The sequence below is a fragment of the Mesoplodon densirostris genome, chromosome 14, assembly GCF_025265405.1.
Source record: "Mesoplodon densirostris isolate mMesDen1 chromosome 14, mMesDen1 primary haplotype, whole genome shotgun sequence".
NCBI lineage: Eukaryota > Metazoa > Chordata > Mammalia > Artiodactyla > Ziphiidae > Mesoplodon > Mesoplodon densirostris.
The window spans coordinates 64170315-64196513 of NC_082674.1; positions in this window are offsets into that span (position 1 = coordinate 64170315).

The following is a 26199-nucleotide window of genomic DNA, read 5'->3' on the forward strand; positions in this document are numbered from 1 at the left end:
TTTAAAGCCTAACAAATACAAGGGTAGTTGGGAATAGGGAGAATCCAAACTTTCACATGGTAATCCCAAATGGCAACACCCGTAGAGGAAGGACAAGACAGAAATAGAGCACCCTTCACACAGACTGCAAAACATCTTTGAATGAGCTCAAACTGAGAATGGACTAAGGTTTCCAGTCCCTATAGTAACTGTCTGCCATGGGCAAAATGAAATCTTTTCAAGAGAACGATAACAACATCCAGAATGTGGAGGTATCTTTATAGTTTCCTAAAATAAGTTAAGCCCAATTTTAATATAAAAAATAATTGGACATATCAGGAAAAAGGCTAAATGATCAAAAGCTCAAAAAAAAAAAGAAAGAAAGAAAAAAGACAATATAAATAGACACAGGAGGACAAGAGTTAGTAGGCCTTGGTTAAAAAACAAAACAAAACAACTATGATTAAACAAAGAAAATAGACACATGGCAAATAAGCATATGAAAAGATGCTACACATTCCATGTCATCAGGGAATTTTAAATTAGAACAATAATGAGATACCACTACACACCTATTCAAATGGCTAAAATCCAAATACTGAAATACCAAAGTTGTTGACGATGCAGAACAACTGAAATTCTCATTTGCTGCTAGCAGTATACTTGGCAGTTTCTTACAAAACTAAACATACTTTTACCATACAGTGATCTAGTAATCATGCTCTTTGGTCTTTACCCACAGGAACTGAAAAGTTATGTCCGCATAAAAACCTGCACATGGATGTTTATAACAGTTTCTTTCATAATTGCCAAAACTTGAAATCAACCAAGATGTTTTTCAATAGGTGAATGGATAAACAAACTATGGTATATCGGTACAAAGGAATAGCATTGAGCAATAACGAGAAAAGGCTATGAAGCCATGAAAAGACATGGAAGAACTTAAATGCATATTGCTAAGTGAAATAAAGCCAATCTGCAAAGGCTACATGCATATTATATGATTGCAGCTATATGAAATTTAGGAAAAGGCAAAAGTGTGGAGACAGTCAAAAGATCAGTGTTTGCCAGAGGTTGTGGGGAGGGAGAAAAGGATGGGCGAAGCACAAAATTTTAAAGGCAGAGAAACTCCTGTGTATGGTTCTGTAATGGTGGATACAGGTTATTGCACATTTGTCAAAAATCATATAATGTACAAAACAAAGAGTGAAGTCTAAAGTAAACCATGGACATTAGTTAGTAATAATGTATCAATATTGGTTCATTAACTATAACAAATGTATTATGTTAATGTAAGATGTTAATAATAGGGGAAACTGGTTAGAGAGGTAAGGAGGTATGGAAACTCTGTCCTTTCTGCTTAATTTTTCTGTAAACCAGAAACTGCTCCGAAATAGTCTGTTAATTTAAAAAACAAATCTAGACCTCCATACAAAACTTGCACGTAAATCCAACCACAGCAGCATTATTCATAAGAGCCCCAAAGTGGAAATAACCCAAATGGCCATTTACTGTGAATGGATAAATGAAACATAGTAATATCCACACCATGGAATATTATTCAGCCATAAAAAGAAATCAAGTACTGATGCATGCTACAACATGGATGAACCTTGAAAACATGCTAAGTAATTGTATGATTCCATTTGTATGCAATGTCCAGTCTAGACAAATCTGTAGAGACAAAGTATATTAGTGGCTGCCTAGGGTTTGGAGAAATGGGGGAGTGAGTGACCTATAATAGATTCTTTTTCTTTTGGGGGGTGGATGAAAGTTCTAAAATTGATTGTGGTGGTAGATGCATAACATATTAAATTGTACACTTTAAATAATATGGAAAGTAAATTATATCTCAATGAAACTATTATTTAAAATTATGATTAATGTATTAAAAAAAGGAAAACATGTACAATTTAAGCAAAAATTATGTGTGAAATTCAACCAAAAGAAACTTCTAGAATTAAAAAAGCTGAAATTAAGCACTCAGAAGATCAGTTGAACAGTACCTTAGTCAAACAAAAGAAAGGATTACAAATGTCAATTAAAAAAAAAAACTACAGGGGCTTCCCTGGTGGCGCAGTGGTTGAGAGTCCGCCTGCCGATGCAGGGGACACGGGTTTGTGCCCCGGTCCTGGAAGATTCCACATGCTGCGGAGAGGTTGGGCCCGTGAGCCATGGCCGCTGAGCCTGTGCGTCCGGAGCCTGTGCTCCGCAACGGGAGAGGCCACAACAGTGAGAGGCCCGCGTACCGCAAAAAAAAAAAAAAAAAAAAAAAAAACTACACAAAAATTTGGAGGGAAAATGATGGAAAACAGAGAAGTAAGTACTTAAGACATATAGAGTATATGTAAAACACTATGTCTAGCCAGCCCCAAGTCACACAGCCTAGGGAGGAGACACACAGCCTACCTGAATCACAAGGACTTCTCCAAAGTAAAAATGAGGTTCTGATGCCAGAAGTGGAAGGAATGAATTACAAAGGAAAAGAAGAATGGTAAACTATAATCTAGATATACATCGGTAAATACATAGGTTCCCTGGGGTTGTGATCTGGTACAAACAATAAAAAAAAAAGATAAGACTCATGGTAGAGGCTGCTAGATTCTGCTGAGGAAAATGTCCAGGGAGAGAAGAGTTGATTTATTTCATTATTTTTTTAGAGTCCACCTATAAGTGACATCATGCACTATTTGTCTTTGTCTTATTTCACTTAGCATAGTGTCCTCCAGTTTTATCCATGTTAACTTAAATGATAGGATTTTCTTCTTTTTTAAGGTTGAATAATATTCTATTGTATATATATACCATATTTCCTTTATCCATTAATCTACTGTGGACACTTAGGTTGTTTCCATACTTTGGCTCTTGTGCATAATGCTACAGTGAACATGGGAGTACAGATATCTCTTCAAATCATGATGATGTTTCCTTTGGATATATACTCAGAAGTGGGAGTGAGGAAAAACTTATGACACAAATCGACCATGTGTAAAAGATGTTGTAGGAATGAAAAAGTCTGAACACCTAGGAAGAATGTGGAGTATCTGGAAAGGTCATTGTTCAAGGTCATAAATAGTTTAAAATTATGACATTTCAGTGAGCCTGTGTGCATGAAGGCTTGCTTATATTTTGGGATTTGAATACAGTGCAAAGAAGAAGTGTTGCTAAATTTTCGATCAACATCAAAAAGAGGGTGGAAATGATTTTTCTTTTATTATGAAACTGCAGGAAAGGCAAACCTAGAATTCTAGGCCCACTAGAATTTTCCCTGATGATAGTGCTAATTTAGGAGAAGAAGAAGGATCCAAGGCCATAGAACAATTTTGAAAGCAAAATAAGACTACTGAGTCTTCACCCAGTGTATGAGATTAAGTTTTAATGGCAGATGATGAAGTGGCCATGACACAGCCAACAAAGCTCATTGAGTTGTTGAAAATGGCTCTTGAAGCTACAGGAAATGGACAGTAGACATAGAAAAAGAGCAAGGTAAATCCCAAAGAGTGGCAGGACAAAATTAATCAAGAGAAAAGTCAAAAATAGGGGGCTTCTCTGGTGGCGCAGTGGTTGAGAGTCCGCCTGCCGATGCAGGGGACACGGGTTCGTGCCCTGGTCCAGGAAGATCCCACATGCCGCAGAGCGGCTAGGCCCGTGAGCCATGGCCGCTGAGCCTGAGCGTCCGGAGCCTGTGCTCTGCAACGGGAGAGGCCACAACAGTGAGAGGCCCGCATACTGCAAAAAAAAAAAAAAAAAAAAAAAATAGGGAAGAAAAGCAGTAAGCTTGACAAATAAAACCAAAAGCTTGTTCTTTACAAAGACCAATAAAATAAGTAATATTTGGCAAATATGATAGAGATGGGACTAGCTATAAAACAGAGAGATTTTTTTTTTAATTACGAAAGAATACTATGGTAGCTTTATACCAACACATTTGAAAATCTGGACAAAATGGCTGATTATTGATTAGTTATATGCAGCCATTATTTACACCTGTTTTGAGTAGAGAATACAAGAAGCTTTATGAAAATAGAAAATATAATAAAAGATATACACCTTAGAAAGACATGAGTTATTTTCCAATATATATAAAAAATTAGAAGAGTCCTAATACAAAAATCAGATATGGGGCTTCCCTGGTGGTGCAGTGGTTGAGAGTCCGTCTGCTGATGCAGGGGACATGGGTTCGTGCCCCGGACCGGGAAGATCCCACACGCCGCGGAGCGGCTAGGCCCGTGAGCCATGGCCGCTGAGCCTGCACGTCCAGAGCCTGTGCTCCGCAATGGGAGAGGCCACAACAGTGAGAGGCCCGTGTACCGCAAAAAAAAAAAAAAAAAAAAGTGAGTGACAACTTTAATGATATATGGAATATTTTGCTGACTTACAAGAGCATGCAGAATTAAATATGACCCAGTTGAAATGTTAATTTTATTTTACTGTGTATGTTGGGGTGGAGTCTTCAAGATGCCAGAAAACAAGCATTCACTCATCCTGTTTGGAACTGCAGCACACAGACACCTTCGGTTACCAGTTCTGTTCATTCCACAGAATCCTCTTGAGAAAACATACTGTTTTTTATGTACCTGGTATATATCTTAATTAGTTTGAAGAATTTCCCAAATACCTGTTAATATGTAGTTCTCCAATTCCAATCTTGCCACGTCCTGTACCAGTGACACAGCACATAGGAGTTTTATTTCTCTTTCTTTCTCTGGGTTGTTCAGAACCCAACGAAAGAACAATGGAATGTCATCAAAGAGATCAGGGTTCTTGACTCAGATTTACCATAAAATAAAAGTGTCCTCTTGGGAAAATTATAGTTATTCTAGGCCCCTTTCCTTTTCTTTACTTCGACAGAGCTGCACTAGATGACCCCAAGTAACACTGAACTCTTTGCAGCAGTAGCTTAGATGTTATTGGTTTCCTGAAACAAATGAAGACAATGACACATGAAACTGTGCAACACCTCTGTAACTATGTTTTTTAGAGTTGCCTCCATTTTACAGATGATAAAATGGCTGAGCACGGAAGTAACTGTTTGACGAGAGGTTCCAGAGTAGATGGAACTGAACCACAAGTTTCCTTCTTTCCTGAAGCTCACTTAGCCAAAACATAGGCTTCTGAATATTAAGCTGTAAAGCATGTTATCAGTATGCTTTAAAAGAAGCGGTTCTTCTAGGATTTCCAATTAATAGCAGGAGGTTTTGAAATTCTTAAAAGATCATCTAATTTTGTGAGATTTACAGCTCTATTTTCCTGTCAAGCAAGTTGTATTAGTGCCAGACAATCATTTGAGCTTCTGGATGCTTCTCTGAACCTCTTGAAGTTTTCTTCTTGCTATCTGAAATTCATGCCAGATAAGCCTTTTTGTAGAGAGTATGTACAGACTTGTCTCTTTTCATATAAGAAAGTGATGCAGTGAGTCAGGATGGGGGTTAAGCCCTCATTCTCAGAGTGGTAATGAGCTACTGGTGAAATAAAATCATCATTTCCTCAGAATAGAAAAGCAGTTATCTCAAGTTTTTAATGCCATTAACTATTTATACATTTACATATAATACATATATTTATTGTACCTACTAGGCATGTTCTCTTTGGGAAGTACAAAGCTATTTGAGACATAGGTTGTTCATTTTTTTGTTTTCCCACAAATACTGTGACCCTTTGAGCAGGAAGGTCTATATTTTACTAACATCTAGAACAAGCAGCTAACACGGTGTCTAAGATGTAGTCAATAAATATGAAATAGATAAATGAACACATTTTTAAGGAAGGGCCAGGGCATGAACAAATAGTAATTTTTCATGTTCAGTCACAAAGCAACAACAGACATAAAAATGATACAGACAACAAGTGCTACAGTCATTCAAAAAAGGCATAGAATAGATAGAAGGATGTCCTCTATGGCACAGGGAACTCTACTCAACATTTTGTAATAACATCTGTATGGGGCACCTGCTCCACACCAGGCCCTGTGACAGGTGCTTACATACTTTCCCTCTCCCCCGTCCTATGGGGAAAGTACCTGTGCTATAGATTTAACATTTGCCTCCCCCAAAATTCATATGTTGAAATCCTAACCCCCAAGGTGATGGTATCAGGAGGTGTGGCATTTGGGAGGTGTTAAGGTCATGAGGGTAGAGCCCTCATGAATAAAACTAGTTCCCTCATAAAAGAAACCCCACAGAGGTCCCTCGACTTTTCTGCCATGGGAGGTTACAGAGAAAACACGCCAACTGTGACCCAGGAAGAAGATACTCACCAGACCGTGAATCTGCTCGCACCCTGATCTTAGACTTCCAACCTCCAGGACTATGAGAAATAAATTTCTGTTGTTCATAAGCTACCCAGACTCTGGTATTTTGTTATAGTAGCCCAAATGGATTAAGATAACCTCTGTCCTTAGTTTTCAGACCTAGAAACTCAACTTTGTAGAGGTTACAAGGACCCTAAAGCCACTCAACCAGGCAGAGGCAGATTTGAAATTTAAGTCTCCAATTCCACATGTAAGTCTATCGGACCCTGTCTCCAGACATGATGTCATGAACAAGAGCTAATGCAGCAGAACAAAGAGTTTACATGCAGCAAAACAATTAGCAAACAAAGTAAGAATATAGTAGACTGACTGTTTTTGTCACCCAATAGCCATTCAGCACTCTTCCAGTTGAACAGAAGCCATGCCCCGTGGGCACATTCAGCCCTGCTGTTTTCACTTCCCAGATTTGAGGGGTAGAAAATTATTATCCCTCCTGGCCATCAGCACCCTGACCTCCACCACCCACCAGGCCAGCTTCAAGAACAGCTGGATCCACCTGTTCAAATGAAACAGGTCTGCTCTCTGTGGTGTTGGCTTCTAATTCAAGCAGCTCTCCCCACATGATAGCAAAGCTGGCTCCCTGCATTTGCAAGCATGAATCCTACCAGCCTAGCGGTCCCAACAGATACCTTTTAAGTATTTTTTCCCCAAAGTTCCAGTTAAAAGTCCTAGGCTGATTCCAACTTGACCTGCTCTGGACAATCATTCTCTTTAGAACAAAGAAGGCTGCCAGACAAAATACAGGATGTCTTCCTCGTTAAAGCTGAACTTCAGATAAACAGTAATTTTTTTTAGTAGAAGTATGTTGCATGCAATATTGAAGACACCCTAGAAAGTCGTGGTTTTCATCTGAGGTTCAGCTTTAACTGGGCGCCCCATGTGGGCTTTGCCGGCTGTGGTCGCTCTGTTGACTCTGGCAACCTAACAACCAGTCGTGGGCGCCGAGCAGGGTCGGTGTGGGGGGGGGACGGTGGGGGACTATGGCCTGAGCCGGTTGCACACCCAGCCCACAGTGTGCAAGGAGAGAGGGGCAGCCTCGTCTCTGCTGCAGGAGCTGAGACGGGGAGAAGGGGGGCGTCCCCAAAGGAAACCAGCTGCTCCCCCCCAGGAGAGAGGAGATGGCTGAAACAGCCAGAAACAGCAGAGGAGCCCGAGCACCGAAGCGGCGGCGTCTGAGGACGCGGCACACGTGTTTCTGGTGGGCGAGGGTCCCGCGGGCCGGTCCGTGGGAAAGAGAGGAGCCCGCACCGGCTCCTCCGCCTCCCGAGCCTGTGTGCGTTTCCCTAAAAAAGCAGCAGCTGTGCAAACTGACCGTTCACAGTTGTGATAAATCGCCTTAGGAAAGCACTTCGATTAAAGTCACATCTAACTAGAGCGCAAGAAGTCATCCCTGAAAAAATCAATTGCGACTGGAATTTGCGGAGCCTTCAAGGAGCAGCTCTGGACGCGCACCCATCCCGCTGCTGTTTTGCTTTCCCCGCAGGAAGAGGGCTGCTCACTGGGTCACGGGGACAGCGCGCTGTCTTAGCTGGGGAAGAGGCGCTTCCTCAGAACGCATGCGAAACCCAAAGTGTGAAATGAGGCCTTTATTCCATTCCTTTGGGGAATTTCTTAATGACGTAAAGCCCAACTTGGTTTCAGATCTGCCTGTCATTTCCATGCCAGAACCTTCCTGGGGGGTCCACCCAGCAGTGGGGTGGCCAGGCGCCACAGGTCTGTGCTCTCCTTCCCAAGCCAGTTCATCTCCATCTGTAGGATTTTCAGAGAAACTCACGGATAGGTTTTCTCCAGCAGGTTCCTTTTCCTTCAGTTTAGAAAGTCATTCGCCTGCACAAAATGAACGGCCTGAAGACATCACTGAGCCTCTTTTTCTCCCAGGGTCAGGGCCAGCACGGCCCCCAGACCACAGGGGCCCAGGGCCTCACAATGGGCTTCAGGCCTTCCCCTCCCCTCCCACCCCGCCCTAACCCTCCCCTCCTCCCACAGAAATCACATCCTTTTCTCCAGACGCCCCACTTCAGCTTGACTTCCAGCAGGTCTTTACCCTGCCAGTTAGTAATTCAGGACTAATTAGGTGATTGCTTTCATTTATGGTAGCAGTTGGGCGGGGGTGGGGGGATGGCTTTGCCCCTATTCTTGTTGGAAAAATAAATTACAGCCACTGTCACTTGAGATCTGATTTTTTCCCCCCAATCAAGCAAATTAGCAGCGTGGTTCATTTCCCCAGCATTCACTCTTGAACAGACAGCAGTGCCCAGGAACGTGGCTTAGGGCTGTGTGGTCAGTGCAATTGTTTGGGGCTGTTTGTGCCCACAATGAGAGGAGACGCCTGTCTCCCAAAAGAAGAGCGGCCCTTGTCTTGCTTAGGCCAACGAGCTGCCCTGAGCGCTGCCCTCCTGGCTTCTGAGGAAGATGTACACCGCCATCTAGTGGAGTTGGGAGCTCACTGCACCGTGCTCGTTCTCCCGCTTTTCCTTCTGGCCGGCAAGGACAAGCAATAATGTTTCTTTTAAGTTCCTAAAAATAGGGAGGTCTCTTTATATCACAAGGAGTGAAATGTTTGCCTCAATGTCTGTAATGAAAGTGCAACCCCATGCTTGCACAACGTCTGTCTTGCCAGTAGCCCTCTTTCATCCTGATATTTAGGTCCAAGACAGGATTGTCATTGTCTGAGCAATGGGTATCTCTGTGAAGCTGGGTAGTTCTCCCCTGTCCCAAGTAGTGTAGGAGGAGACAGTCAGCACCTTCACAGGCGCTTTCATCTCTGCAGCCTCGCCATTACTCCTCATCTCGCCCACAGCAAGCCTGATTCCCAAGTGCACAGGGTGGAGGCGTTCAAAAGTTGTCTTGTTCAACCAGGGGCATTGCCACTTTCCAGCGGGAGCCACAGACACACCCACATCCTAAGACTCTTTTCAGTCTTGGCGTTGAGGGGGTTCCCACTCTGTCTACTGCCTACACACAAGTCAGTGTCTTTTTCCTTTCCGCTCATTCTACCTACATGAAGAGCACGTTGATCTCCCCAGTTTTAACACAGGAACCATGATTTTCTTGGGTTTTGTGTATGGGGGGAGAGAATGGGAGAGAGAGCAAGTACATCCCAATATGGAAGGGCTTGGGGCCGTGGTTCTCAACCAGGGGCAATTTTGCACCCAGGAGACATCTGAAAGTGTCTTGGGACACTTTGGATGGTCACAGCTTAGGGGAGGCTAAAAGTCCTTCCATCACAGGACAGGCCCACAGCAAAGAAGCATCCAGCCCCACCCAGCAGTCGTGCTGAGGCTGAGAAAGCCTGGTTTAGGCTCACAGATATCGCCCTCCAGCAAGCCGGTGAGAACACTGATTGTCCTCAAATGAGCCACACTGCAGAGGCTGTGGATAGATAATTCATCCTCTCCCATGTCAGTACTGACCACCGTTTTTCTTCTTTTACACTCTTCCATTTTAAACATAATTTAGCTGTCTCTTTTTGTTCCCTCTGCTCTGCTGGGAAGAGAAAGGATTGGAAAGGGGGAGGGGAAGGCGATAGCAAAGGAGGATTAGAGGCCTGACCTGTTTCTCCTGGAGAAGCTGGGCACATTCCTCTCTCACACGTGCTGTGTGACCGAGCAGGGTACAGTTAAAAGCACAATAATTTGCTTGTTATTCAAGTCAGGCATTAGTCCGGGTAATGGCGTGCTTGGTGGAGAGGTGGATCTCTTTGTTAGGAGCTAAGTACAGGATTAGCTGAATTCTCCATGGAGAAATCTTGATTTGTTCAGGTCTTTCATGCTTTCTACAGAGAACGGATTATGTCTTCTTAAAGAGGGGCCTTGCTTAAAAAGCTACAAAGTATAAGAAAAGGATTTAGGGCAGAGGGGCCTGTGGTTACCTAGCTGAGGGGTACAGGGAATTTCAGAGCCAAGGATTATTTAAAGCCATAAATTTCAAAAAATAATTGGTTTAGGGACTTCCCTGGTGGCACAGTGGTTAAGAATCCACCTGCCAGTGCAGGGGACACGGGTTCGAGCCCTGGTCCAGGAAGATCCCACATGCCACGGAGCAACTAAGCCCGTGCACCACAACTATGGAGCCTGCGCTCTAGAGCCCGCGAGCCACAACTACTGAGCCCGAGTGCCACAACTACTGAAGCCCACGCGCCTAAAGCCCGTGCTCTGCAACAGGAGAAGCCACCCAGTTAGAAGCCCACGAACTGCAACGAAGAATAGACCCCGCTTGCCACACCTAGAGAAAGCCTGTGCGCAGCAACAAAGACCTAAGGCAGCCAAAAATAAAAATAAATTTTTAAAAATTTATTTAAAAAAAATTGGTTTAGCACTACTGCATCAGTGCTGGCGAGTACGCTGTAAAGACAATTAAGCATGAGCTAATATTCATTTTACTTTCGCTAATTACTGCATGGATCCAGGAGAGGGAGAGGAAAGAAAACATGCCCCCTCCTTGGCAATCAGGGAGGACATTGGTTTTGGTTCCTTTGCCTTATAGGCACGCTTATTAGTTGGGGTGCCCAGAATCCAGCCATCACAAGGGCCTTATTAGTTAAAACACAGGAAAATTGTTCTCTCACGGCAGAATAGTGAATGCTCTGCTGTCCCAGTGACCAAGCAGAAGCCACTATTAGTTTTAACTCCATCGATTATTGTTAGCCAGAGAGGACGTGACATACACAGCCCTGACTTCACCCACGTGCCTGCTGAGCCTGGGTCAGGGGCTCTCAACCCAGAGCAACTCTGCACCCCTCCCCCCAGCTCCCCAACCCCGGGTCAATTGACAATTTCAGGAGACATTTCTGCTTGTCACAGCTGGGGAAAGACTACTGGCGTCTACTGGGCAGAGGCCAGGGATACTGTAGGAGTATCCTACAATGCCCAGGACAGCCACACAGCAAAGAATTATCGGACACAAAATGTCACCAGTGGCAAAGGTAAGAGGCCCTGGTCTAGACAGAGGCAATTTCCTCTCTTGAGGAGGTGAAGGTCTTCAGAATCTCCCCGCTTCCTCAAATACATAGTGGACAAGTCATCAGATGACTATATTTCATGCTAACTAACACGCTTTTTTCCCCCTTTTCTATACTGGGTATTCATTCTCCCAATTCAGGAAATCGAGTGACGCTAAGAAAAACTTGCCCTGGAAGAATGGTCTGCGGGGGCAAACCGAGACCCAAGTCGGTGCCCGCCCTCTCCTTCCCCAATTCACACACACACAGCCAAGAGAGAAGAGAGCAAGCTTCTCTGCAATCCCCTGGTTTGGAGTTTTGAGAAGTTTTATTCCCTTTTCTGAGATTACCCACTCCTCCCTGCATGAAGCATGGTCAGCGAAGTCATTTGTCCTGCAGCTTTACAGGAGTTAAGAGCCCGCAGCTGCAAGATATCCATTTCCTCCCGGAGAATGAGGACTCCCCCTGAGGGAAGTTAATGCTCATGACAGGAGCATCCCTGGAGCTGGTTACAGCCAAGGGGCTGTGACTCAGGACTGTCCCAGGCAGGCCATCAGCTCTCTGGGAGAGCCTCAAGGATGCACTTAGCCTCTGTTTACAGGAGGTGAGGAGGGCAGAGTGCTGCAGACGGGGAGCGGGATGGCCACACCCAGACTAAACCCTACCCAGCACCCAGCAAGAGACAGAAAACCTCTCCCCTCAGGTCCCACCAGCCCTGCTCTCCCCCTCTGTGCACCCTCTCCAAATGCGTTTTTCTGCTTTGCCCCCTCCCGCTCAATCTGTTCTAGGTACAGCGGTCACGGTGATCCTGGTAAGTCCCAAGTCAGATCGTATCACTCGGAGCTCAAAACCCTTCAGAGGCTCCCATCTGCATTTGAATAAAAGCAGTCTTCTCCCCCTCTCCCCTCCCCATCCCTCTCTCTCTGTGTCTCTCTCTCTGTCTCTCTCTGTCTCTGTCTCTGTCTCTCTCTCTCACACACGCACACACACACACACACACACACACATACACACTGTCCCTCCCCTTCCCTCAAGCCCTTCCAGACACACTGGCGCGCTGTCCCTGGCTGTTCCTGGCAGCTCCCTCCCCACAGCCTCCCGCACTTACTATTCTCTCTGCCTAGAATGTTCTTTCTCTCCGTATCTACAGGGGCTGCTTCCTCTGGTCTGTCCACATGTCCCCTTCTAATTAGGGTAGCCCTCTTTCCCTTTGATGCTTTATTGTCCCGTCACCAGCATCATCTGGTAACATGCTAGAAACTTCCATGCTTTTATCTGGGGGCCTTCCCTACCCCACCTCTCACTCCCAGATTGCAAGGATCTTTGTATAATTTTGTCACAGCTGTCTATCTCGAGGACCAAGTACAGTGCCCGGCTTCAGCAAGCACTCAGATATTCGTTGAAGAAGTTAGGAAATGGACCAGGCTACTTAGCTTCAGAAGCTCTTTCATGGAAGTTCCCATCCCCTCCGTAACAGTTCTCAGCTAGTTGACTGAAGACTAGCACCCTGACAATGAGGCAGCTCTAAACTGTGAATGACAAAAATATTTACTGTGTCTCCGAGGGCCACTTGTGTTTGGTGTTTTATTTTTTAATAATTTTTAAAATTAATTTTTAAATTTATTTATTTATTTATGGCTACGTTGGGTCTTCGTTGCTGTGCGCGGGCTTTCTCCAGTTGCGGCGAGCGGGGGCTACTCCTCATTGCAGTGCGCGGGCTTCTCACTGCGGTGGCTTCTCTTGTTCCGGAGCACGGGGTCTAGGTGCATGCACTTCAGTAGTTGTGGCGCACGGGCTTAGTTGCTCTGCTCCCGGACCAGGGCTCGAACCCATGTCCCCTGCACTGGCAAGCGGATTCTTAACCACTGCGCCACCAGGGAAGTTCATGTTTGGTTTTTAATTGTAGTGAAATGCATATAAAATTGTATCATCGTATCACTTATGAGTGTAGAGTTTAGAAACGTTCAGGACATTCACGTTGTGTGGCAGCCAATCTCCAGAACTCTTTTCTTCTGGAAAAACTAGAACTCTCTGCCCTCCAGCAACCCCTACCCCCAGGCCCTGGTGCCCACCATTCGACTTTCTGTCTGTATGAACTTGACCACTCTAGGTGCCTCATACAAGTGGAATTGACAGCATTTGTCTTTCTGTGACTGGTAGGTTAACATCATGTCCTCAAGATTCACCCATGTTGTAGCCTGTGTCAGAACTTCCTCTTTAAGGCTGAATAATATTCTGTTGTGTATACACCCTGTTTTGCTTATCTATTCATCTGTCAGTGGGCAGTTGGGTTACTTCCACATTTTAGTTATTGTGAACAATGCTGCTATGAACATAGGTATACAAAGTATCTTGGAAAACCTGCTTTCAGTTATGTTGGGTATATACCCAGAAGTGGAATTGGATCATATGGTAATCCTACTTTTAATTTTGAGGAACCACCATAATATTTTGCACAATGGCTGTACCATTTTACATTCTCACCAGTAGTGCACAGGGTTCCAATTCCCTACATCCTCATCAACCCTTGTTATTTTTTGTTTTTATAGTAGCCACCCTAATGTGTGTAAGGTGGTATCTCACTAGTCTTGATTTGCATTTTCCTAATGATCGGTGATGCTGAGCATCTTTTGATGTGTTATGGGCCATTTATGTATCTTCTTAGCAGAAATGTCTAATCAAGTCCTTTGCCCATTTTTTAACCAGGTTGTTTGCTTTGTGGTTGAGTTTTAGCAGTTCTCTGTACACTCTAGATATTAATCCCTTATCAGATACATGATTTCCAAACAATTCCTCTCATTCTGTGATTGCCCTTTTCCTCTGTTGATAGGGTCTTGATGCACAGATTTTAAAAAATTTTCATGAAGTCCAATTTCTCTATTTTCCTTTTGTTGCCTGTGCCTTTGGTGTCATATTCAAGAAATCATTGCCAAAATCTAATGCCATTAAACTTTGGGGCACTTGTGCTTTTTAAAAGGACCTTTTAATGACAAGTTCCCCAGTTTGGGGAGCTCAGAGCCCTGAAACCTAACTATAAGTGTTCCCAATACAGAAAATACAAAAGAACCAGAGTGCTTAATCAACATTTCTGTTGGCAAGCGAGGTCCCAAGGAGCGTGTGGAAGCACAGTGGAAGTAACATGGAGGACGTTTAAGAATGTTCTCTGCCACCTTTGTTTCCTCCTTCTTTCTCCATATATCCCTCCCATTTTTCCTTCCTTCCTTCCTTTCAGATAACATGTCTGGGGCAGGATATAGTGAGGAAAATGCTTTTACCTCACTCTCCTATAACAACACTGACCGCCCCATGAGCCTTGGAGAAACAATTTGCCTAATTTGGAGAGAAAAACTCCATTCAAGCCCTGCTGGGATTCAAGTTCAAATCTGCATGACCACAAAACCCATGTTCATGGACCCACTTGCCTCTATTGCTTTTTTAAGCTATAGGAATGCTGGATGAGGAATGTTGTCTGTTATTAACTAGAAAAACATGATCCCCCTTTGAGCCTTCATGTCGTTACCTATAAGATGAAAATGGACAAGCACAGCACGTTTCCAGTTTACTTTTGAAATTTTCAGTGCTATCTTACATGAAAATAACATGAAGACACAGAAGCAAACCTGCCTGATTCCCCCTTATGCCTTGACTTCTTGGCCTGCAAAGAGGTCTCCAAGATCCTCCTTGGACGATCCAGGGTTCCGCCCAGCACTGAGCTAGATGACCACGGGCTCCCTTCCAGCCCAGTGAGTCTTTGCATGGATGTTTTGGGGTTTTTTTCCTAGACTCCCATTTCTTAAAAGTTTAAGAGGAGAGCCAATCACAGACCTCCATTTCACCCGAGGGCTGGCATGCCATGAGGTCATCAATATTTGTTTTATGTACTGCTAAGAGGTTAAGTGGCAATATAATTTCAGAGAAAAGTTAGGTTCCCTGGAAATCAGGAACCCCAGCATCCTGCCCTTAAACACTCGAGTGACCTTGAGCAATGAAAGGTCTCCAGACCTTCATTTCTCATCTTCAAATGAGAAGACAGATTGGACTACATCACTGTTTCCTAAAGTGTGGTGTGTACACTGTTGTGGAAACTAAGCAATAGGTAGAAAAAAGTTAGGTGCTTTTATCTTATGTATATAGTTATAAATACTTAAATAGCCTCTCAGCTCTACAGTATCTTAGTTATTATTGCTACAGCAAGGCTGAAGTCGGTGACACACACACAAGCAAGACCCAATGCTAGTATACGTGGTGAAGGTATCTCACCTTCAGGAATTGTCCTTTCCACCCAAACTGTCCAGAAATATTGACACCGATGAAATGGATCGCTAGTGTGTATCCTCATATACCAAATTCCCATGAGCTTTGCTGAGAAGACCTCAGCAGTGCATCAAAGCATCCCTTTGATGCAATGTGAATAAGGTTTTAAAAAGTTATTAATGTGGTTAGTAACTGACTGCAGTTTGGGCAATCCCACGCTTGATTTCTTGGTTTCTTCCATGTCTAGCTGTCTTTGACGTGTGACGTGCTTAGACAAAAGTCAGTATGCTCTCTTCAGGTCAGTCTTAATCTATAACCTGTGTTATACATGTGCCTCATTAAGGACAAATTTCTAGTTCCAGATGGGGAATTTGGAGCAGGCTTTTTTCTCTAAATGAATGGGCCACTACTCCAAGAACACAGACTTCACATATATGGGTATAAACACATACATACACCAAGGTCAAGTCACTTTCTATCCCTCTATTCTCAGTTTAGGCCCTGAAGGTATTATTTACAGTCCGACACTTGGCCTGCAGGGAAGAATCTCATCCACCTGAGATCATAGGCACGGTGCCTTCAGTCCCCTCCTCTCTTTCTGTTAGATTTCTGCAAAGGCAGGAAGTACCAGAGTGATGCAGAGGTTGGCTGGAAGGTTGAGAAGAGGCCCCAGAGATGTAAGGCTTAGGATGACCCTAAAGAACAGATGGGGACTTCCGGGTAAGATGGCGGAAGAGTAAGACGCGGAGATCACCTTCCTCCCCACGGATACACCAGAAATACAGCTACACGTGGAACAACTCCTACAGAACACCTACTGAACGCTGGCAGAAGACCCCAGACCTCCCAAAAGGCAAGAAACTCCCCACATACCTGGGTAGGGCAAAGCAGAGAGATTCCCGCACAGAGGAGCGGTGCCGAGCGGCACTCACCAGCCCGAGAGGCTTGTCTGCTCCCCCGGGGCGGGCGGCGCTGGAACTGAGGCTCGGGCTTCGGTCAGAGCGCAGGGAGAGCACTGGGGCTGGCGGCGAGAACTCAGCCTGAAGGGGGCTAATGTGCCACAGCTAGCCGAGAGGGAGTCCGGGAAAACTCTGGAGCTGCCGAAGAGGCAGGAGACTTTTTCTTCCCTCTTGGTTTCCTGGTGCGCGAGGAGAGGGGATTAAGAGCGCCGCGTAAAGGAGCTCCAGAGACGGGCGCGAGTCGCGGCTGAAAGCGCGGAGCCCAGAGACGGGCGTGGGACGCTGGGGCTGCTGCTGCCGCCGCCAAGAAGCCTGTGTGCGAGCGCAGGTCACTGTCCACACCGCCCTTCCGGGAGCCTGTGCAGCCTGCCACTGCCGGGGTCCCGGGATCCAGAGGCGGCTTCCCTGGGAGAACGCACGGCGCGCCTCGGGTTGGTGCAACGTCACGCCGACCTCTGCCGCTGCAGGCTCGCCCCGCACTCCGTGCCCCTCCCTCCCGCCCGGCCTGAGTGAGCCAGAGTCCCCGAAGAGGCTGCTCCTTTAACCCTGTCCTGTCTGAGCGAAGAACAGACGCCCTCCGGCGACCTACACGCAGAGGCGGGGCCAAATCCAAAGCTGAGACCCAGGAGCTGTGAGAACAAAGAAGAGAAAGGGAAACCTCTCCCAGCAGCCTCAGAAGCAGCGGATTAAAGCTCCACAATCAACTTCATGTACCCTGTATCTGTGGAATACATGAATAGACAACAAATCATCCCAAATTGAGGAGCCAGGAGTCAGTGCTGTGCCTCTGAGGTGGGAGTGCGAACTTCAGGACACTGGTCCACAAGAGACCTCCCAGCTCCACATAATATCAAACGGCGAAAATCTTCCAGAGATCTCCATCTCAACACCAGCACCCAGCTTCACTCAACGACCAGCAAGCTACAGTGCTGGACACCCTATGCCAAACAACTAGCAAGACAGGAACATAACGCCACCCATTAGCAGAGAGGCTGCCTCAAATCATAAAAAGTACGCAAACACCCCAAAACACACCACCAGACGTGGACCTGCCCACCAGAAAGACAAGATCCAGCTTCATCCACCAGAACACAGGCAGTAGTCCCCTCCACCAAGAAGCCTACACAACCCACTAAACCAACCTTAGCCACTGGGGACAGACACCAAAAACAACGGGAACTATGAACCTGCAGCCTGCAAAAAGGAGACCCCAAACACAGTAACATAAGCAAAATGAGAAGACAGAAAAACACACAGCAGGAGAAGGAGCAAGATAAAAACCCACCAGACCTAACAAATGAAGAGGTAATAGGCAGTCTATCTGAAAAAGAATTCAGAATAATGATGGTAAAGATGATCCAAAATCTTGGAAATAGAATAGACAAAATGCAAGAAACAGTTAACAAGGACCTAGAAGAACTAAAGACGAATCAAGCATCGATTAAAAACACAATAAATGAAATAAAAAATACTCTAGATGGGATCAATAGCAGAATAACTGAGGCAGAAGAACGGATAAGTGAGGTGGAAGATAAAATAGTGGAAATAACTGCTGCACAGCAAAATAAAGAAAAAAGAATGAAAAGAACAGAGGACAGTCTCAGAGACCTCTGGGACAACATTAAACGCACCAACATTCGAATTATAGGGGTTCCAGAAGAAGAAGAGAAAAAGAAAGGGACTGAGAAAATATTTGAAGAGATTATAGTTGAAAACTTCCCTAATATGGGAAAGGAAATAGTTAATCAAGTCCAGGAGGCACAGAGAGTCCCATACAGAATAAATCCAAGGAGAAATACACCAAGACACATATTAATCAAACTGTCAAAAATTAAAAACAAAGAAATCATATTAAAAGCAGCAAGGCAAAAACAACAAATAACACACAAGGGAATCCCCATCAGGATAACAGCTGATCTCTCAGCAGAAACTCTACAAGCCAGAAGGGAGTGGCAGGACATACTTAAAGTGATGAAGGAGAAAAACCTGCAACCAAGATTACTCTACCCAGCAAGGATCTCATTCAGATTTGATGGAGAAATTAAAACCTTTACAGACAAGCAAAAGCTGAGAGAGTTCAGCACCACCAAACCAGCTTTACAACAAATGCTAAAGGAACTTCTCTAGGCAAGAAACACAACAGAAGGAAAAGAACTACAATAACGAACCCAAAACAATTAAGAAAATGGGAATAGGAACATACATATCAATAATTACCTTAAATGTAAATGGACTAAATGCTCCCACCAAAAGACACAGACTGGCTGAATGGATACAAAAACAAGACCCATATATATGCTGTCTACAAGAGACCCACTTCAGACCTAGAGACACATACAGACTGAAAGTAAGGGGATGGAAAAAGATATTCCATGCAAATGGAAACCAAAAGAAAGCTGGAGTAGCAATTCTCATATCAGACAAAATAGACTTTAAAATAAAGACTACTAGAAGAGACAAAGAAGGACACTACATAATGATCAAGGGATCAATCCAAGAAGAAGATATAACAATTGTAAATATTTATGCACCAAACATAGGAGCACCTCAATACATAAGGGAAATATTAACAGCCATAAAAGGAGAAATCGACAGTAACACAATCATAGTAGGGGACTTTAACACCCCACTTTCACCAATGGACAGGTCATCCAAAATGAAAATAAATAAGGAAACACAAGCTTTAAATGATACATTAAACAAGATGGACTTAATTGATATTTATAGGACATTCCATCCAAAAACAACAGAATACACATTTTTCTCAAGTGCTCATGGAACATTCTCCAGGATAGATCATATCTGGGGTCACAAATCAAGCCTTGGTAAATTTAAGAAAATTGAAATTGTATCAAGTATCTTTTCCGACCACAATACTATGAGACTAGATATCAATTACAGGAAAAGAGCTGTAAAACATACAAACACATGGAGGCTAAACAATACACTACTTAATAACGAAGTGATCACTGAAGAAATCAAAGAGGAAATTAAAAAATACCTAGAAACAAATGACAATGGAGACACGACGACCCAAAACCTATGGGATGCAGCAAAAGCAGTTCTAAGAGGGAAGTTTATGGCAATACAATCCCACCTTAAGAAACAGGAAATATCTCGAATAAACAACCTAACCTTGCACCTAAAGCAATTAGAGAAAGAAGAACAAAAACATCCCAAAGTTAGCAGAAGGAAAGAAATCATAAAAATCAGATCAGAAATAAATGAAAAAGAAATGAAGGAAACGATAGCAAAGATCAATAAAACTAAAAGCTGGTTCTTTGAGAAGATAAACAAAATTGATAAACCATTAGCCAGACTCATCAAGACAAAAAGGGAGAAGACTCAAATCAATAGAATTAGAAATGAAAAAGGAGAAGTAACAACTGACACTGCAGAAATACAAAAGATCATGAGAGATTACTATAAGCAACTCTATGCCAATAAAATGGACAACCTGGAAGAAATGGACAAATTCTTAGAAATGCACAACCTGCCAAGACTGAATCAGGAAGAAATAGAAAATATGAATAGACCAATCACAAGCACTGAAATTGAAACTGTGATTAAAAATCTTCCAACAAACAAAAGCCCAGGACCAGATGGCTTCACAGGCGAATTCTATCAAGCATTTAGAGAAGAGCTAACACCTATCCTTCTCAAACTCTTCCAAAATATAGCAGAGGGAGGAACACTCCCAAACTCATTCTACGAGGCCACCATCACCTTGATACCAAAACCAGACAAGGATGTCACAAAGAAAGAAAACTACAGGCCAATATCACTGATGAACATAGATGCAAAAATCCTCAACAAAATACTAGCAAACAGAATCCAACAGCACATTAAAAGGATCATACACCATGATCAAGTGGGGTTTATTCCAGGAATGCAAGGATTCTTCAATATACGCAAATCAATCAATGTGATACACCATATTAACAAACTGAAGGAGAAAAACCATATGATCATCTCAATAGATGCAGAGAAAGCTTTTGACAAAATTCAACACCCATTTATGATAAAAACCCTGCAGAAAGTAGGCATAGAGGGAACTTTCCTCAACATAATAAAGGCCATATATGACAAACCCACAGCCAGCATCGTCCTCAATGGTGAAAAACTGAAACCATTTCCACTAAGATCAGGAACAAGACAAGGTTGCCCACTCTCACCACTCTTATTCAACATAGTTTTGGAAGTTTTAGCCACAGCAATCAGAGAAGAAAAGGAAATAAAAGGAATCCAAATGGGAAAAGAAGAAGTAAAGCTGTCACTGTTTGCAGATGACATGATACTATACATAGAGAATCCTAAAGATGCTACCAGAAAACTACTAGAGCTAATCAATGAATTTGGTAAAGTTGCAGGATACAAAATTAATGCACAGAAATCTCTGGCATTCCTATATACTAATGATGAAAAATCTGAAAGTGAAATCAAGGAAACACTCCCATTTACCATTGCAACAAAAAGAATAAAATATCTAGGAATAAACCTACCTAAGGAGACAAAAGACCTGTATGCAGAAAATTATAAGACACTGATGAAAGAAATTAAAGATGATACAAATAGATGGAGAGATGTACCATGTTCTTGGATTGGAAGAATCAACATTGTGAAAATGACTCTACTACCCAAAGCAATCTACAGATTCAATGCAATCCCTATCAAACTACCAATGGCATTTTTCACAGAACTAGAACAAAAAATTTCACAATTTGTATGGAAACACAAAAGACCCCGAATAGCCAAAGCAATCTTGAGAACGAAAAATGGAGCTGGAGGAATCAGGCTCCCTGACTTCAGACTATACTACAAAGCTACAGTAATTAAGACAGTATGGTACTGGCACAAAAACAGAAATATAGATCAATGGAACAGGATAGAAAGCCCAGAGTTAAACCCACGGACATATGGTCACCTTATCTTTGATAAAGGAGGCAGGAATGTACAGTGGAGAAAGGACAGTCTCTTCAATAAGTGGTGCTGGGAAAACTGGACAGGGACATGTAAAAGTATGAGATTAGATCACTCCCTAACACCATACACAAAAATAAGCTCAAAATGGATTAAAGACCTAAATGTAAGGCCAGACACTATCAAACTCTTAAAGGAAAACATAGGCAGAACACTCTATGACATAAATCACAGCAAGATCTTTTTTGACCCACCTCCTAGAGAAATGGAAATAAAGACAAAAATAAACACATGGGACCTAATGAAACTTCAAAGCTTTTGCACAGCAAAGGAAACCATAAACAAGACCAAAAGACAACCCTCAGAATGGGAGAAAATATTTGCAAATGAAGCAACTGACAAAGGATTAATCTCCAAAATTTATAAGCAGCTCATGCAGCTCAATAGCAAAAAAACAAACAACCCAATCCAAAAATGGGCAGAAGACCTAAATAGACATTTCTCCACAGAAGATATACAGACTGCCAACAAACACATGAAAGGATGCTCAACATCTTTACTCATTAGAGAAATGCAAATCAAAACTACAATGAGATATCATCTCACACCAGTCAGAATGGCCATCATCAAAAAATCTAGAAACAATAAATGCTGGAGAGGGTGTGGAAAAAAGGGAACACTCTTGCACTGCTGGTGGGAATGTGAATTGGTACAGCCACTATGGAGAACGGTATGGAGGTTCCTTAAAAAACTACAAATAGAACTACCATATGACCCAGCAATCCCACTACTGGGCATATACCCTGTGAAAACCATAATTCAAAAAGAGACATGTACCAAAATGTTCATAGCAGCCCTATTTACAATAGCCCGGAGATGGAAACAACCTAAGTGTCCATCATCGGATGAATGGATAAAGAAGACGTGGCACATATATACAATGGAATATTACTCAGCCATAAAAAGAAATGAAATTGAGCTATTTGTAATGAGGTGGATGGACCTAGAGTCTGTCATACAGAGTGAAGTAAGTCGAAAAGAGAAAGACAAATACTGTATGCTGACACATATATATGGAATTTAAGAAAAAAATGTCATCAAGAACATAGGGGTAAGACAGGAATAAAGACACAGACCTACTAGAGCATGGACTTGAGGATATGGGGAGGGGGAAGGGTAAGCTGTGACAAAGTGAAAGAGCGGCATGGACATATATACACTACCAAACGTAAGGTAGATAGCTAGTGGGAAGCAGCCGCATAGCACAGGGAGATCAGCTCGGTTCTTTGTGACCGCCTGGAGGGGTGGGATAGGGAGGGTGGGAGGGAGACGCAAAAGGGAGGGGATATGGGAACATATGTATATGTATAACTGATTAAATTTGTAAAATAAAAAAAATAAAAATAAAGAACAGATGGGGTTTGGACAGTCGGCATGGAAGCTAGAGAAAATTCCAACTGGGCAAGGAAGGAGTGGGCACTATAAATGGAGGACAGGGAAGAGACTGGAACACAGGGTTTGGACTGGGAAGCAAAGAAGATGCTATAAGGCAGGTTCGAGGGGTGGGTTAGAGAGAGCATGATGGCCCGCTAAGTCTTTTAAGCTCCACTCTGTGCCACTCACGTGCTACAAAAGGATTTATTTCAGTGTGAGGTGAGATATAAGTGCTACTTTAAGAATTTAACTGAACCAAAATGACCTGGGGACCAGGATGCCAGTCTACTGTTATAGGTGCTGTTCTCCTGGGGGAAAAAACCAACATAAAAAGGTTCATTAGTCTGTTTGGGCTGCCATAATAGAATACTAGAGACTGGAGGCTTAAACAACAGAAATTTACTTTCTCGCAGTTCTGGAATTCTGCAGTCTAAAATCAAGGTGCCAGCAGAGTTGCTTTCTTCTGAGGCCTCTCTTCCTGGCTTGCAGACAGCTGCCTTCTCACTGAGTCCTCACATGGTCTTACTTGTGTGTGTGCATGGACAGAGAGAGGCTGCTGATGTCTCTATCTTCTTATAAGGACACTAGTCTAGTCTGATTAGGGCCTCACCATTATGAACTTATTTAACCTTAATTACCTCCTTAAAGACCCTATTTCCTAATACAGTCACATTAGAGGTGAGGGCTTTAACACAGGAATTGGCGGGGGTGGGGGGATACAATTCAGTTCCCAATAAAAGGTGTGAACTTGGACCAAAGCACATGATCACAATGGAAATGCAAGGACAGGACAAGAGGGACTTTGGAAGGACGAAGAGAAGATATTTGTGAAGGGTGGAGAGGACTCAAAGACAGCACTAATGTTACCAACCCAAGCACATGGGGGCTGGAGACGCCTTCTGGAAGAGCCCCTCGCAGGGCTTTATATGCTATTACCCTCCTCCCCATCACTCTCTCCTGCAGGGTGACTCATGCATTTTCCAATGTAAGAACAGCCTGTCTTGTATCAAACGAGAATCGTTAGGACCAAGTATAAAGAGTTTTTAGGATGGTACAATAGACTATAACTAAGGAAAATGGGATGGTATTAAATGAAGGGGATTTAGACTTCAGAAAAAAAAAAAAAAAGACCATAATATTGAGCTCTGTTAGACAGGATAATATTCAGTTTCCCAAAGGAAGAGCTGACACATTCATTCAGCGATCCACAGCCAGTTTCAAAATTGCACTCGGGTGCGTTTGGGAAACCACTGTCAGAAGATGTGAAGTCTCTTCCTTGTTTCATCTACCTCCCAAGGTACCTGAGATCCAATGTCACTGGCCAGGACCATCGTAACGTCCCATCTGACTAGCAGTCGTGCTAGCCCTTAATCATTTACATTAAATGTTTGTGCCATCAGAAACCTGAAGATCGTTCACAAGCTCTCTTTGATTGCATTCCCCAGAAGCAGACCCTAAGATGAGGATTCGTGCACGTGATCCAAGGGAGACTGGCAAGGGGAAGGGGGAAGCAGGACAGAGACGAGATGAAGCCACGCAAAGATATACGCCCAGCAGGTCCTGCAGAGGGTAGTTTCACCACTCTGAAGTGCAAGTTGTGCCTCAGAGCTGCGGCCAAGGAGCTGGGCTTTCCTACCCCTTCATCTACCTGTCACTGGCTAGGGGCTACACAAGAGTGATTTCCAGGCACCACAGTCAACCTTCAGGCACTTCAGTTTCTCCAGGTATTTGGACAAACTCCAGTAGCCCAAGTGCAGTTTTCCCAAAAAGAGTCCCAGGTACCTACTGTGGCAGTGAAAGCACATCAAAGCCAGTGGTAACATAAAAACTGTAAAAAGGAATTCAAGGGAATCTGGCCAAACACACACCCCCTAATTTCACAATCCTACTAAAATATAGGCAAAGGAAAAAATCATGAATGGGCACAAAGATTTAACTGGGTATGTTTGTTGCAGTGCTGTTTTAAATGGATGTGTCAACTAGGATGCTTTTGGTTTCAAGTAGCAAGAACCTCAGCTCAAACTGGGCTCAGTAATACAGGGAGTCTGCCGGTTCACCCACTGAAAGGTTCAGTAGTAGTTCAAGTTTGCACTATGGTTCTACCTGGACTTCTCTGCCAGTCCTTCCAGCTCTGCCTTCCTCCATGTGCAGACTTGGTTCTTAACTTGGCTTCCACATGCCTTTTTTTTAAAGGGCTGCAGCTGTTAGAGGAGAGGAATTTTTTTCCCTTTTCCTAGCCACAGAACACATAGAACATAGTACTGAGCTTCATTCCAGTGGAATTAACTGAGGTTCCTTGCTTGCTCCTGAGCCAGTCCCTGTGGCAAAAGGGCATGGGGCCACCTTGGGTTAGTTTACACCAAGCAGGGCTGATTTGGGGTGGGGAGGGAGAAGGGAAATCCTACCCTGACCACATAGCTGACAGGCAGTGGACAAGCGGAAGTTCTAAAGAGCCACTAGAGCCAGGCAAACTGAAGATAACCTAAAATAACTGTAAAATGGACACTGGTTTTACCATTTATCTTCATTCGGTGGAATACCACACATCCATTTAAAACACGTAACAAAACAAAAAGATGTTGAAAATATACTTTATATAGAAAGAGCAGATTATAAAACTCTTGGAAAGACATACACCCATTCATTAACAGCCATTATCTCTATGTGGTGGCATTCTGTTTGGTTTTAAGATTTTCACGTTGAATTTTTACTTACCCATATTCATATTTTCCAAAATTTTATAATAAAATATTTTTCTTTGTAACAAGAAAAATATCCATTCCACTACCTTCATGCTTTTTAAGGGGCTGCATTTTTCTCATCTGCTTTTCCCATTAAACTGCCAAAGTAGGTAGTGTAGCATTTATTCTTTGTTAATAAAAGAAATAGGTCCAACAAAATTACGTGACATGCCCAAGTTCTCACAGCAGGTTATTATAGGAGTTGATGTTAAAAATCAAGGAATCGTTTCTATGGCAATTTTGTTACAGTTCTCCATGTTCAGTGATTCCTTTCCCTGAGCTGATAAGGAATAATCACACTCTTGACACCTTTGCTCCAAATAAAATCAGCGCTGACAAAGGGACTTCTCCACTCGGCACCAAAAAGTTTCAACATTTCAAAGAAATGCCAGTTCCTTTCTTGTCACCCCAAAAGCAGACTAGTGGACCCAGCCCTGATGAACAGGATTATTAGTGACACACAGTGAATGAGGTTCTCCGGCCAGCCCCCATTAGTGGCGCATGGCTAACTGCTGACTGCTGGGGCCAGTCCTGTTGGAATGGGGAACCTGACTACGTCCATGGCTTATTTTGTACTTCGTTAACTGTCAGTGCTGGTGTGACGGAGGATTGATCCAACCATCGGGGTGCAGGGACTTCTCCCAGTTCACAGGCCCAAAGATG